Source organism: Gallus gallus, chromosome 9 (genome assembly GCF_016699485.2).
Source record: "Gallus gallus isolate bGalGal1 chromosome 9, bGalGal1.mat.broiler.GRCg7b, whole genome shotgun sequence".
NCBI classification, from domain to species: Eukaryota; Metazoa; Chordata; class Aves; order Galliformes; family Phasianidae; genus Gallus; species Gallus gallus.
This window is the reverse complement of record NC_052540.1, coordinates 2112585-2126982: the sequence shown is the minus strand read 5'-3', so window position 1 is coordinate 2126982 and position 14398 is coordinate 2112585. Positions and strand designations below refer to the sequence as shown.

General features: G+C 43.0%; 1 protein-coding gene across 3 annotated transcripts in view; it reads left to right on the top strand.

Moving 5' to 3' along the window:
- The window catches only part of AMER3 (APC membrane recruitment protein 3), a 35206-nt gene extending 29642 nt beyond the window's left edge, over window positions 1-5564 (top strand). For all 3 annotated transcript variants that reach the window (XR_001463841.4, XM_004936973.5, XM_040706025.2), the window contains exon 3: window positions 3381-5564. The gene's annotated coding sequence lies outside the window, so the exon portion shown is untranslated. The remainder of the gene's footprint in view (window positions 1-3380) is intronic.
- Window positions 5565-14398: the final 8834 nt, after the last annotated feature.

Below are 14398 nucleotides of genomic sequence, written 5' to 3'. Positions count from 1 at the left end.
TGGATAGTGGATTTTTTTTTCCATTAAAAGTGAATTCTCATAGCATTCACAAGATTTGAAAAGCTGCTTATTGTCCACCTGCAAGTCATTCCAAGAAAAAATTCCCAGCTAACTTCCAGCCTACGTAACCAGCTGGAACAATCAGCTCTGCGTGAGAATGCTGAAGCAGAGCTATTAAATAACCTTGGCATCAAGGTTACAGCAATCCAAATGGCCAGGCTAGACGAAGAATGCTTCAGGGCGTTCCTCCATGGTAGAAGTAACTCCTGCAAAGGGCCTGCCTCGATTCCTCTTTCCATTCCTGAATTGCTCAATTTAGAATGTCACCCCCTGCTCCCCTTCAGCTGCAGTCAGCAGGCTTTTCTCCTAGCTCACAGAGCACATGTTAGCTCAGTCCTCCTTCACCTAACTGGTTAACTCTTCACTCATCTCATCACTCGAGGTTCAGAACACTGACATACCTTTGTCCCAGATGAGAGAAAGAGAAACCTTATATTACCCCACCATAAGATCATTCATCCTATGCCCTTAAAGGGATCTGTGGCCCTCCATTCTAACTTGCCCCTGAGGTTAATAGCTCCCAAGACACTCTTCTCTCTAGCAGAGACTACATCAAATGTTTTTAAGCAGACTCCCTTAGGCAGATGAGCAACCGATCTTGCAAAACATCCCTTCTGGCTTTAAAGGGCCAGTATCCCACTGCAGCAAACATAGGATTAGATCGTGTTATGCTCCGTAGCCAACCTCTGGAAGAACTAGATGATGCAAAAAAATAAAACAATTGAAGACATTCCAAGGATGTACAGCGAGGCTTAGAAATTCCAGCAATAAACAAAACAGAAACAAGATAAATCTTAAAACGTGGTTGTAAAAGAAAAGACTGAGAGCTGGGACATCACTGAGAATATCCCACAGTTTTAATCTGCAGGGACAGCTGGGATATGACTGACACTGCAACACGAATCCCACCTCCCGCCTTCCTTTCTTGTTCATCAGACTGTAGTCCTACTCTGCTGTGCCACCTTGTGCTCACGAGCTGATAATACACTGCTCCATGAAGGGCAGCCATTCCTGCCTCAACTGAGCGATGCTACACGAGCCAGTCTGCCCCATACGACACAGCTAGAAAAAGGACACACGTGCATTGGAATGCTGTACTCTTAGAACCCTTTCTGTATTCTCATGAAGGCCAAGGTTGTCACAGATGTTGTCAGATTTTTTCAGTGATCACAGGCAAAGTACTGATTTCATGGCAATTCAGACCATCACGGACACCTCTCACACTTTGCATGACCTCCTGGCCTTGCCTTCTGGGCTCCCAAGTAGCACGTCCCAGCAGCACACACACGTTATCCCATTAACGACTCTGATGGTGACCCTGAATCTTACTTACCTCACTGTAAAGAGGATGTTTCACCAGAGCAACAGGGCTTTAGTGAGAATTTTCAGAGCAGACGACGCTTTAGAGATCTTCAAACTCCACTACTTTATGAGTTGATGGAAAAATACCTTCCTGAAGGCAGGACACACACTGCGAACATAGCAGAGTACTTGGAAAGAAACCACAGCGATTCCAGCAGATGAGAATGCCTTTGCACTTAGCAGCTTTTCAGGTCATTTTTCCAGACACACGCTAAACCTCCTTGTTTTTTTTTTTTTCCAGGGAATGGCAGAATTCCAGTTATGTGAGGATTTTCAGGTGCCAAAGCTCTCATTCTTGGCAGGCATTCTGAATGTCTGGGGCATGGGAAAGAAAATGTACTCCAAGGAGTGACAGAACTCGAGAGGCTACCCCCAGCTGGTCTGGCTTCATCACTCCGGACATACGAAGCCCAATGACTTAAACATATCTATTATATAAAAATCGTGCAACGAGGCCCCCCTGAGGCCTCTATAGCAGAGATACGCAGAGATTGCACTGCGGGGTCTGGAAGCTGAGCGAGCAGCCGCTTGGTGTCAGAGTTCTGCCGGCACTTTGTGTCCTGCATGGCACCCTGCACCTCAGCAGCAGGAGCTGGCAGTGCTTCTGCAGCTTCCAGGCTCACTGCAGAGGGCTGGGTACGAAATGGACTCACCGATCCTTTTAACCCATGGGAAATCAGCCATCGGGTCAAGGACTGCTGTGCTAGCCAGCCAAATAGTGCTGCAATGTACATGTCTGAGATTCGCAGAGGATTAGGACTCTGCCTGCCTTGGGAAGTGTTCCTGAGGCTGACAGGGCCATGGCTGCTCCCAGGCACTGGGATGTGCCATCACTCCAGGAGCTGGTTATGATGCTGCCTAGGAGAGCTGGTAGAGTGGTGGCACACAGAGGACCCCAAGCATGAGGCAATGAAGAAAAGGATGAGCCTATTCTTTCTGCAGACAATTCCTGCTAAGGACCCACCTTAGGTACTTTTAAAAAATAACAAATAAGCAATGATGGGTGTCTCTGGTATACTGGAACTTAGGAGCTCTTTAGATGTTATTTGGAGTACAGCTATAGCGGCTCTCTTGAATCCCTCATGCCACATCTAACCCTGAGCTTCTTGCAGTGCATGCCTTCCCACCCATGCAGCAGTCACTGAGCAGCCCTTGCAAAGGACTCTACTGGGCAGAGGTTCCTGGAAGAGCATGCATTAAAGACTCCAGAGAAGAACACATGTATTCCCTCCACATCTATTTGCTTTGTTTCTACATCACTGCTGTCAAAGCCAGCAGCAGAGACACAGATGTGACAGGAAGGGATCTGGACACTTCACAGCACTGCACTCTGCTCTGTTAGCATATGCTCAGTGAATGTTACGACAGTAGATAACTTGATGCTAATAAAATATTAACCTATGTCCGGGAAGAGGTGGGTTTTCGTACTAGATGTTGCTGTTTTATGTGGCTGAAATACTACTCACTTTGAATCAACAAAGTATCACTCTAGCGGTAGCCAGTGTCTGATCCCATTTTCATTCATTTTCCCTTCTTCATTCCTTCAGCAATATGTTGTTAATTAAAATATCAGAAATAATTGGCTTGTCAGTATCTAAAGAGGAGCTACAGGAAAGGAGGGAACAGGCTCTTTAGCAGGGTCTGTGGTGATAGAGCAAGGAGAAATGGCTTCAAGCTCAAAGAGAGGAGATTTAGGTTGGATATAAGGAAAAAGTCTTCTACAGTGAGGGTGGTGAGGCACTGGCACAGGTTGCCCAGAGATGTGGTGGATGCCCCATCCATGGAGACTTTCAAGGCCAGGCTGATCAGGCCCTGGGCAACCTGATCCAGCTGTGGTGTCCCTGTGCAGTGCAGGGGAGTTGGACTACATGGCCTTCAAAGGTCCCTTCCAACTCTAAGGATTCTGAGATTCTATGACAAATATGCAAACATTTAGGATGTTTTTGCTTGTATTGCAGGTGATTGCTGAAGAACCCACTTGTAGATATGGATGCAGCCCACCTCTACGTATTATACTGCATGACAAAATAACAAGGACGTTGCATCAATGTCGAACTCAACGGGACTTTTCTCTAGAAATCCCACCAGTGGTGTCACAGCAGTTGGTGATGCCAGCCTGTCTAAGCAGTTATTGCTTCCTGACAACTTCATGCCCTTGAAACCATGTTTGCAGATGGATGGTAAATAATACTCTTCTGAAAACAACAAAAAAGTAGGATTTTGGAGTTAGTTGTGCCATGACAAGAAGGTTTAAGAAAAACAGTGTATTTCTGTCTTATTTTGCCACATGACAACAGAAAATGTCACTATATTTTAATACACAGATATATGCAGAATGATCATTCACTTGGAAAGTCATTTTAAGGAAGTATAATTATTTTTCATTGCCATAATTGTTCTTGAATTTTACAGAAATGCTTTGTATATTTCATGGCAACCGTTTCGTCACCTTAAAGCAACAGAGCTGTAGATGGCACTCTCCATTACTGTGGCAAGATTTACTTCTTGGGGAAAGATATTCTGAAAATACCCAAACAAAATACCAGTAAGAATAATATAGTATGTCCTATACTGTCCAAACACATGCATTTATCATGTAGCAGAAATAGTGAACATAAATGGTGAACTAAAAATGGGCGAATTAACACAGAACTTAGTTGACCTTGTTTTAAAGGAGAGAAAACAGTCTGTTTATGTCCCAGAAAACAGCTGCCTTCTTTTTCCAAGTGATAAACCAGTCTGGAAGAACTGGGTAAGACACATTATTAACACAAGTTTCATTTTTTTTTGTAAAGACGTGGCTGGAGTCAGTTTGACAGCACAGTTATTTTCATACCCCACGTCTAATCTGGTCTTGGCTGCTTTATCCTCACACATAAGTACCCAAGTGGCCTGCACAGAACATTGTCCCCTATGCAGGTGACCTCTTTCCTTTTGGAATTACAATGCTATTCTCCCTGTCTTCATTAACTTTGCTCACCAACTCTCTTCTTACAGATGATCATACAGGAAATAATACAGAAAATTAAGATAAATGATGAAAAAAATTGCACAGACATTTATAATTACAAGATTTCAGATATGAAATTTCTCATCTCTTCCCTCTCCTGTTTTTACAAGAATGGAAGCAGTGAGCAGTTATGTGCACATGTAACATGAGAATAATAATTAAGAAAGGAAAATAACTATGTACTAAAGACAGATCTGAAAGAGGAAAACAGGGTTTTTCCCTCTCATGGTTTACTAAAATGTAGAAGAATATCCCGAGAAGGATTATTTTTAAAATGCTATTTTCTACTAAAGCCTTGACATTGCTTCTTTAATGCAGAGTTCACTCAACTTTCAGAGGTTTTTGGAACTCCCAGCACTCAGATGTAGACTTCAGTCCTGAAGTATCAGGTACTTTATTGTACTTAATAAAACCCTACTTACTGCTGTGAGTGAGCTGAATGCATACTGCTTTAAGGAACCAGAGTGTAAATCATCTCATACCAGCAAAAATGTCTGGGAAAAATGTAGGAAGAAATATCCCACATACACACACTGCCAGGATCTTCTGTTCCTTCCAAAAGCAGAGTATGATATGGAGTTTGGGTACTCCAGACAAAGATAAGTGATGTGAACTTAGCAAAAAATTCTACAGTAATTCTCTTGTTCCACTTAAAAGGTAGAATTGTTTTAAGTAGGTTGGGTTGTTTGGTGGCAAGATATCGTAAATCCTTATGATGTGCAGGAAATGCACAGGATGTGTGACAGGGATATCTAAGAGAGAATAATGATACATATTCCGACTTTTACATAATGGAAAGGATATAGAGCAGTGGGACTTTTGGAGGATAAAACATACGTGCGCACACCTTATGTGTACACACCTAAAAAGAGGGTTCATGCATACTTGTCGAGGTCAAGAATAGGGAAGAAATGGGAAGCATGTATTGTTTAGAAAAATCTGAGTAGCACATGAATAAAATATACCACACATATATGAATATGTAATTATGATACATATGCTATGTTTAACATATTTTGTTAACTATTTTTCATATATCACATTCAATGTATATATGCTTTATGTATTATATTTTAGTTACCATGTGTATTTTGGTTACATTATGTATTAAAGTCACTTGGATTCTATGTTATGTTTGGCCTCTAATCAACATCACTTTATTGTTTTATAAGACGCTAACGGATCACTATTATCCAGCACTGAAAATTTACCATTCAATGAAAAAGGATCTACTGCTTTGGAAGAGTTTATGTATTATTTTAAATCCCCAGCCTACATCAGAGGCTTATACAGGCACTATCCTCTAATTCTTTTCCTCTGCAACATAACCTGGTACATCAGCCAATTAGCACTGGGAGAATCTGAATACTGAGATCAGAATACTATGCACTCTAATTTTATCCTGAGGAAGTTAGGCGATTATCAAGCGTATGCCATTCGGAAAGTAGATTAACTTCTAAACGTAGGCACTCACTGCTTTGAGAAGGGCCATGTGTAAGAGGAAGGGAAGTTCTGGCCTCTCTAAGGCATCAGTCCTGACCTAGAGCTTGACGAAAGCTCTCCCTTACCTTGCATGATGTGCTTCCCAAAGGAGAAAGTCGGCTCCTCGAAGGAAGTTTTCACTTCCAGGCACATCTTTAAGTGTTGCGTCTTCATTACTTGTAACTGTGTGATGAAACAAGGAAAACAACGAGGGTTAAATCTGGCATAAGAGAGAGCAGGTTGAAGACTGAAGCTCAACTCAAACTAAGTATATACGCACATTATACTTGTCTTATCTTTCTGAGGGAAAACATGTAAGTACATTTACAAATACTTCCACATTTCAGCAAGTTGAAGACAACTCATTTTGTTAAGCTGAAAAACCGCACTTCTCAACTTACTTTTCGCTAGCAGTATTTTAATTACATCTATACAACTGTCATACTTTCTAAATACTTCAGTACAGAGCAGGCCCAGGGCCGGGGTGTGCTCCTGCCCAGAGCGGGGCAGCGGGTGCCTGGGGATCAGGCAGTGTCTGCAGGACATGGCTGTTCCAAGAGGCCTGGGCTGCCATGGGCAGAACTCAAGGCCCTGCTCCCGTGTGCCCAGGCCTGGGGTGGGAGTGCTGTGAGGTGCAGGCTGGGGGAGGTAAAACTGGCCTGGGCCTCAGCAGCGTGGGGGGAAACCTGCACGCCTTCCCTCTTTCTCCTGAGATATTGTGAAGATTTCAAAAACAGAGGAAGAACAAAGCGTGCATTGACCGCCACTCCTCCACAGCAAATCCCAGGGCACTTCTAACAAGCTAGGAGCGAAGATGGATGCTCGAGCAGGTGGCCAGGGGTCTCCTGAAGAGTGACACACAGGCAGAGTGGTTGCATCCTGCTGAGAGCTGTGAGACCAGATCACAATCCTCTGGCTGAAACCTGAGCTGAACTTCCTTTGGAAACAGCCATTTTTCATTTTCACACCTCTCGGGCTTGGTGGGACAAGAACCAGATGTACTGCAATGCCGTGAGTGCCAGTGCTAGGACGCTGCTCACCCCACCACAAGCAGCAAGCAGCATCAGAGTGCACTTAAAAATTATTACTTTGCCACAAAATATTTTTTCTTCTTCTTTTTCCCCTTTTCTTGAGGCTCCTGTGGTCCAAAAACTTCTACATTTAGCTAAACCAAAGCCCTGAATCCTTTCAAATCTAGGCCTCTATTTGGAAGAGCCTCATATTTTCCATGTGATCCAATGCTGCTTTATCGAGCACAAAGGCTACATTTCCCCAGAAGATGTGCCCATCCTGGTGTTTCCCTCATTGGTACTGAGTTCACTGCATGAACTCTGGCTACCAAACAAATTCCAAAGCTCCTCAGTGTTTTTCTTACAACGCGTGCATAAACCTGTACCTTTACTGCACAGAAACCAGACCTAGCTTGGGACAGTTTACATGTGCTGTAGTCACACGTTCAGCTCCAATGCAAATATCTGAATGCTGTATGTAACCTGGGGGAGGTTTTAATGGAAGGCAGACCAGCAGTGACTCACTTGTGAAAAAAAATGTTCTAAATACGGCTGTGCATTTGTGAATAAGTATGAAGTGTTACAAAGCTCAGAGCAAACTGCTGGGAAATAGCCCAGCCGGACGGACACAGTCCAACAAATTCCAGTTTGCTTTCAGTGCAACCCTTGGTCACTGCACATTAGGGAGGCTTTGCTGTATTCTTAGGTGTTGGGTAATTCTCTAAGCACTAATGCAAGATTGCCAGCGGGTTCAAAATCATCAGAAATATCACATGGCCTACCCTGTCTGGGGGGATTGCTCAGTCAAGAATTCCGTGGCTCCTTTTAGGGTCTCTGGTAGCCAAGAGGCTGTTTGTAGGGCTAGAATCATGAGAAATTTTAGTAAGACAAGTGCAATAAAGCAAAACAGCAACCTATTTTGCAAAATGCAGTGAGAAAGGCAAGGAACACAATAACTTTCCCGTAGATCAGCATCATCCTTTTTCCTTAAGTTTGTTAAGTTTCTGTAATGAAAATGTAGAGGGGATTAGGGCAAGAGTGGAAGGTGGTTGGTCTCAGCATCTCTTAAGAGTTGTGGGATATTACTCCTTAGCTGCAGAAATACTGGAAGAAGTGTGAAGGAGCAGTATTGCTCACTCATGATAAAAATCCTACATCTCCAACCACTGTTCTAATGCAAGAAAATCCCTTCTGATAGCAGATGGGGAGCAGGACGTACTCGGAGTTGGTCACTAGGTCCAAATAGGAAAGAGTAGAAAACTCTGGTGGTTAGTAGAGATGTGAAAGCTCCCTCAGAAGGAAACACGTTTGCTTCAGACCCTGAGCTGTCTCATCCTGGAAGGATTTACTCCTGTCTTTCCCTCTTTATCTACCATAAAAATTGAAGTAAAAGCAGTCTGATCAGTTAGGTCAAAGTTAGCTGTGTGCTGGAGCCTTTGAAATTGGGAGGTGTGGCTTAGTGTTGAGTGCTCTTTTCCCCGCTTCAGAAAGGTATCACTGTAGAGTCTGGAAAGCACAGAGTGAGATTTAAACAACTCAGTTCATTCATTGTGTGAGGTTACTTTATCCTTCCACTGAATTTTAATCATACCAGTCATGTTACTAATCTGTCCATCATCACTGGAACAACTCCTCAACATTCTTCTGAGCACAGATTTGCAAGTGTTTGATATCAAACATTGAGATTGCAGGGAAGAAGAGCAGCTTGGCTGAACAGAGAGCTGTCACTGAAACTCGGGGAAAAAAAAGAGGGAGTTTACCACCTATGGAAGAAGGGTCAGGCAACTCGGGAAGAGTACAGGAATGTTGCAGAGGAAAAAGCAGAAAGCCCAACTAGAACTTAATCAAGCCAGCACTGTGAAGTACAATAAGAATGTTTTTATAAATACACTATCAACAGAATAAGGGCTAAGGAGAATCTCCATCCTTTATTAAATGCTGTGGGGAACATTACTGACAGAGATGAGGAAAAGGGTGAGGTATTCAGTGCCTTCTTTGCTTCTTTCTTTGGTGGTCAGATCGGTTATCTTCAAGATGCACAGCTCCCTGAGCTGGAAGATGGGGATGAGGAGCAGAATAAACCCCCCACAATTCAGGAGGAAACAGTTCACGGCACAGTACTCCACCTGGACTGTCACAAGTCCATGGGGGTGATGGGACCCACCCAAGGATACTGAGGGAGATGGTGGAGGTGATTGCCAAGCTGCTTTCCATCATTTAGCAACAGTTCTGGTCAGATGGGGAGGTCCCAGATGACTGGAGACCTGGAGATGACTGGTGTGATGTGCATCTACAAGAACGATGAGAAGGAGGATCCAAGGAACTACAAGCCTGTCAGCCTGACCTCAGTGTTGTGGAGCAGACCATCTTGAGTGCAGTCACACAGCGTGTGTGGGACAGCTGGGAGATAAGGCCCAGCCAGCATGGGCTCATGAAAGGCAGGTCCTGCTTTACTAATTTGACTGCCTTCTATGACCAGGTGACCCTCTGGTGGATGAGGGAAAGGCTGTTGTTGTAGTCCAGCAAAGTTTGACACTCCCTCCCATAGTATTCTCCTGGAGAAGCTAACAGACTGTGGCTTGGAAAGGTACAGTCTTTGCTGGGTAAAGAAATGGCAGGAGGGCCAGGCCGAGAGAATTATGGTGAATGGAGTTAAATACAGCTGATGACGAGTCATGAGTAGTGTTCCCCAGGGGTTAGTATTGGAACCCATCCTGTTTAGTATCTGTACTGATGATCTGGATGAGGGGATTGAGTGCATCCTCGGTTTGCTGCTGACAACAAGTTGGGAGGAGATGTTGATCTGCCTGGGGGTAGGAAGACCCAATGATCTGGACTGATGGGCTAAGGCCAATTTTATGAGCTTTAACAAGACCAAGAGCCAGGTCCTGCATGTCGGTCACAACAGCCCCAGGCAATGCTGCAGGCTTGGGGCAAAGTGGCTGGCAAGACACATGGAGGAAAAGGATCTTGGGTGCTAGTGGACAACCATACAAGTGTGAGCCAGTAGTGTGCTCAAGTGCCAAGAGGGCTAATGGCAATCTGGCTTATATCAGAAATAGTGTTGTCAGCAGGAGCAGGGAAGTGATTGTTCTCTGCGCTCAGCTCTGGCGAGGCGGCACCTTGATACTGTGTTCAGTTTTGGGACCCTCACTGTAAAGAAGACATTGAGGGCTTGGAACATGTCCAGAGAAGAGCAACAAAGCTGGTGAGGGGTTTGGAGCACAAGACTTAGGAGGAGTGGCTGACAGAGCTGGGATTGTTCAGTTTGGAGAAGAGAAGGCTCAGGGGAGACCTTCCTTGTTGCTCTCTGTGACTCCCTGAAAAGAAGTTGTGGCGAGGTGGCAGTTCGCTTCTTCTCTTGTGCAACCAGTAATAGGACAAGAGGTACTGGCCTTATGCTGTGCCAGGGGAGATTCAGGTTGTATATTAGGAAAAAATTATTCTCAGTCATTGAGGCATTGGTGAGGCACTGTAACAGGCTGCCCAGGGATGTGGTGGAGTCACTGTGCCCAGAGATTTTCAAGCATAGATGTCACACTGAGTGACATGGTCTAGAGTGGTTGTAGGCATGGGTTGATGGCTGGATTGGATGATCTTATTGGTCTTTCCAATCTTAACAATTCTATGATTCAACTATGTTTGATCTCTTAAGATACTTCAAAGATACCTAATGGTGTTAATAGGTCAGGGATGGGCCGTCTAAGGATGCCAGCAAAGACTCTGGCTTGAAGATTATCATTTACTTTCTCAATTGAGTTTACAGGAACCTTTCTTACAATGTAGTTAGAAACCCATAGAAGATAAGATGGAGAGAAGGGTAATTGAAATAAAAATATTCTTTTAGTTATTAAATGTTGGGATCAGGAAGCATGCTCCTATCCCGAGCTCTTGTGAGCAGCTGTTCTTGAGTGTGGGCAGACCTGAGCAGGGAACCGGGAGCTGGATGTGACCTACCAGGAGCCTACATGCACCCTTCTGTAACATCATGTTTCTGCTATGAATCATTTTTAACTTTAAAAACAAAACAAAACAAAAGGACCCATTCTTTTGCAGTACATTTTGTGCTGAAGAAGCTGTAGGCGTGCGCTCTAATCCTTTCTGGCAAGAAAAGCTGTCTGCAAATATGAATCAACAATTCAACACAACACAAATGTTGGACTTGTAACTGCAGGCTGTGGAAAGAAAATTGCCTATCATGTTTGGCAGGGACCCCCAGCACTGAAATTAATTCTTCAAAATTGCATAGATTTCATCCAATTGTAACAAAAAGTTACTATTTTTTACTATTATTTTTATAAATTACAGGAAATTCTGAGGAGTAAAGGAATTTTATACTTCCCAAAGGATGCTGAAAAACTAGGAGTGATTCAGGAAAATGTGAAGGGAAGGATCTGAAAGTTGAGAAAGGTACTCGAGTGAGAGATGAAATGAATTTTATTTCATTCATTTTAAAAGACGAATTAAAGTCTGTTTGATGACTTCATAAATTGTTATTTCGGGGAGCAGACATTGCTAACACTCAAAAAAGGAAAAGAAAAAGGAAAAGAAAAAGGAAGAAAAGATATGCACAGAAATTACAAGTCCAGGAGGTAAAAACAGGGCAAATTCAGCCTAGGAGTAAGATACACTTTGTAATAACATATAGAATGAACCACTGGAGTTCTCTTGCTAATCAGAAGGCCTATGGTCCATCTTTACTGGGTTATCTCCGTGGTACAAATCTAAACCCTTTAGTTTTTCTGCATCCTGGGGTATCTTAAAGTCGTGTGGAGCTGTCTGCACCTTTAAGGCTCCTGTTCCACAGGCTGGAGGCTGCACCTGTTTGTAGTGGAAATGCTAAGTCACAGCCTAAAGCAGTGATTGAGCACCTGGTGGGAAGGCAGGGCCAACCCAGGAGAGCTCAGGTGCATGCAATGTACCTGAGTGACCAAAAGGGATGGAGCCAGGATGCATCCCTTCCCAGACCTCATTTAAGGGTTGGCAGTGGAGGCAAAAGTATCTTGCTGGAGATCTCTGCCTACCTGAGGTCTTGCAATGGTAAGCAGCTTTTTGATTTTATTTTTTATTTTATTTTTTATTTTATTTTTCCTCCTCCAGTGTCTATGTCTGCTGCATTTGGGCTTATTCTCACTTGTTGCAGCTTTGTGTGTTGTTACTCTGCTGTCATTGCTGTGCTTTCCATTGCATCATAGCATTACACTGTTCCAGTAGACTGCTTGTGTCCCTTTGTGGTCAAGGTGGATTTTGTTGCAGCACTGTACTACGCTATAATTTAATCAGCAGTATTCCTCTATTCCTCCTATCACTAAGGGGGTTTAGTTTAGAGGATGTTACTCAGATGCTGATTTGCAGGGGAAAAAAATAAGACAAAAGCAGTAAGTCAACTGGGGAATGGCAATTGTTCAGTGGCGGATGACTTCTTGTTCTGTAGACCTGACCTATGCTGAAGATATATGCTAATATACCTCTATTTGTGTGAAGACTTCCAAGTGGAAGATTAAACATGTACAGTTTAGTAATGCAGGGCTTGATTCTTCTGAAGTAAATCTCAATGCAGCCATGCACTTATCTGAAAGAACTGAAAATGACTATATGAACCATAGCAAAGCATAAGAACTCTAAATTAAGGAGCTTTAGGGCTTTAAGTCTGTATGAGTTATTTCCCTAAAATTACTAAGACTTTCTATTATGGTTTCTGGTCAGGATAGAAATGTTGGGAATATTGATGATCAGAAGAGTACAAGGGGAACCTATTTTAAATGCCACTTCATTTGCACTTACAGGGTTAGAAAATAACTTAGACAGACTTCTCTTTGTTGGTTCATATGTAGTTGTTCATATCACGAATGGCAGGGATCTGAGAAGACATACAGGGGTAAAAATATCTCATATGGAAACTTAGTGGTCAAAGAATCAGGAAGGAGTGAAAGGACAGAAATAATGACTTTGTCAGCATATGACAATGCCATGTTTTTCTGGGAACCAACTGAGAGAAAAGTACCTTAGCAACATCTGCAGATTACATCTGCATCCACTATTGTGGTTTCAAGCTCAGCTGACAGCGTGCTGAAATTAAGGCTAGCTTAACTACTTGCTTCTTGACATTTCTTTGGTTCGACTTCTCCTTTTCTGTCATCTTCTGTCAAGTGTGCCTTAACTACATTTTAAAAATGGCAGCAGTGGTGATACAGGCTTTTGGCATGGCCACAACTGCTTTCAATGATAATGGGCTACTCACCTCTACAGATAAGAAAGGAAAGCAGGCAAAGTTGTGAAAATTTCCTGCTCATGAAGTGGTTTGCTGTCATGATCAAGAGTGAGGAGTACTTACTGCTGTGAGGAGAAGAATACTGCAGGCTGCTGCCTGCTGACACCTATGGCTCCATAAGCAGTGCACCAAACAGCTGCAGGTAGGAAAAGATAGGGGCTGTAGCTGAGGATTATTCAAAAGTTGTTCTGAGTGAGCATCATAAGGGAATTGCAGGCACATGTTGTTGGCAGCATAGGGATAAGGCTAGGAGGAGTGAACATGGGATGCTATCCAACTCCTCTGCAGTTGCGAGAGACAGTTTGAGTTCAACATCTGTACTCAGGCTTGCCTGCAGGAGTAGAAATGGTGCTCCGCATCATTACAGCGAGCACTCACAGAAAGGTTTGGCTCTGCATTTCATTGTGTTTTCTCTTTCTTGAATTTGTGTGAATATGAAAGGAGGGGGAAATAGTGGCAGCTGAACCCATCAGTGGAATCAGGTGAGCTGGATACCTCGTCAGACAAAACAAATGTGGGAGTTTCTTTGCATTTCATTTGCTATTTGTTATGGCCCGACTGTATTGGGTTGTGTAGTAACTGTCTTTACCTTTTATTTCCTGACACACTCATTCTAACTTTAAGACAATACATAACTCACAAGTAGTCCTATAAAAGTTCATTGAGATTAGGTTGAGGTGGCACTTAACATGATTAAAGACTATAGGATTAGATGTCACTTGTTAATAACTGCTGTATCTGATCCTTAAGGGTGTTTCAAGGTGATGGAAGCTTTAGGTATCAGAGGATCCTCTGTATATTAAAAAGAGCTGTTCCAAGGTATCAGAGCTCTTGATTGATTTTTCTGCAAGCCATAGTGATTTTTTTCCTGGAGTATTCTTTAACACTGTGCCAAAAAAAAAAAAAAGAAAAAAGTCTAATTTTGCTACATCAGGAAAATTGACTTTGTTGATGAAAATGAAGTATTTAGTTGATGCTGTTGAATTCAGAATTGATACCATTAATCTTGAAACCTTTAGATCTTTGCTTTCTGTAACCAGAAGTAGCAAATCTGAGCTGCCACAAGGCACAAACGAGCTTCTTAATGTTTAGCTAAAAAATTACTTAGCTGATTGCTTAGTTGATCTCTTGCATATTTTCCTTGTATTTCTGCCTTTGGAAGGGCTATTTGTTATTTCAAAATGTCTTGGCCCTAGTTCGTCT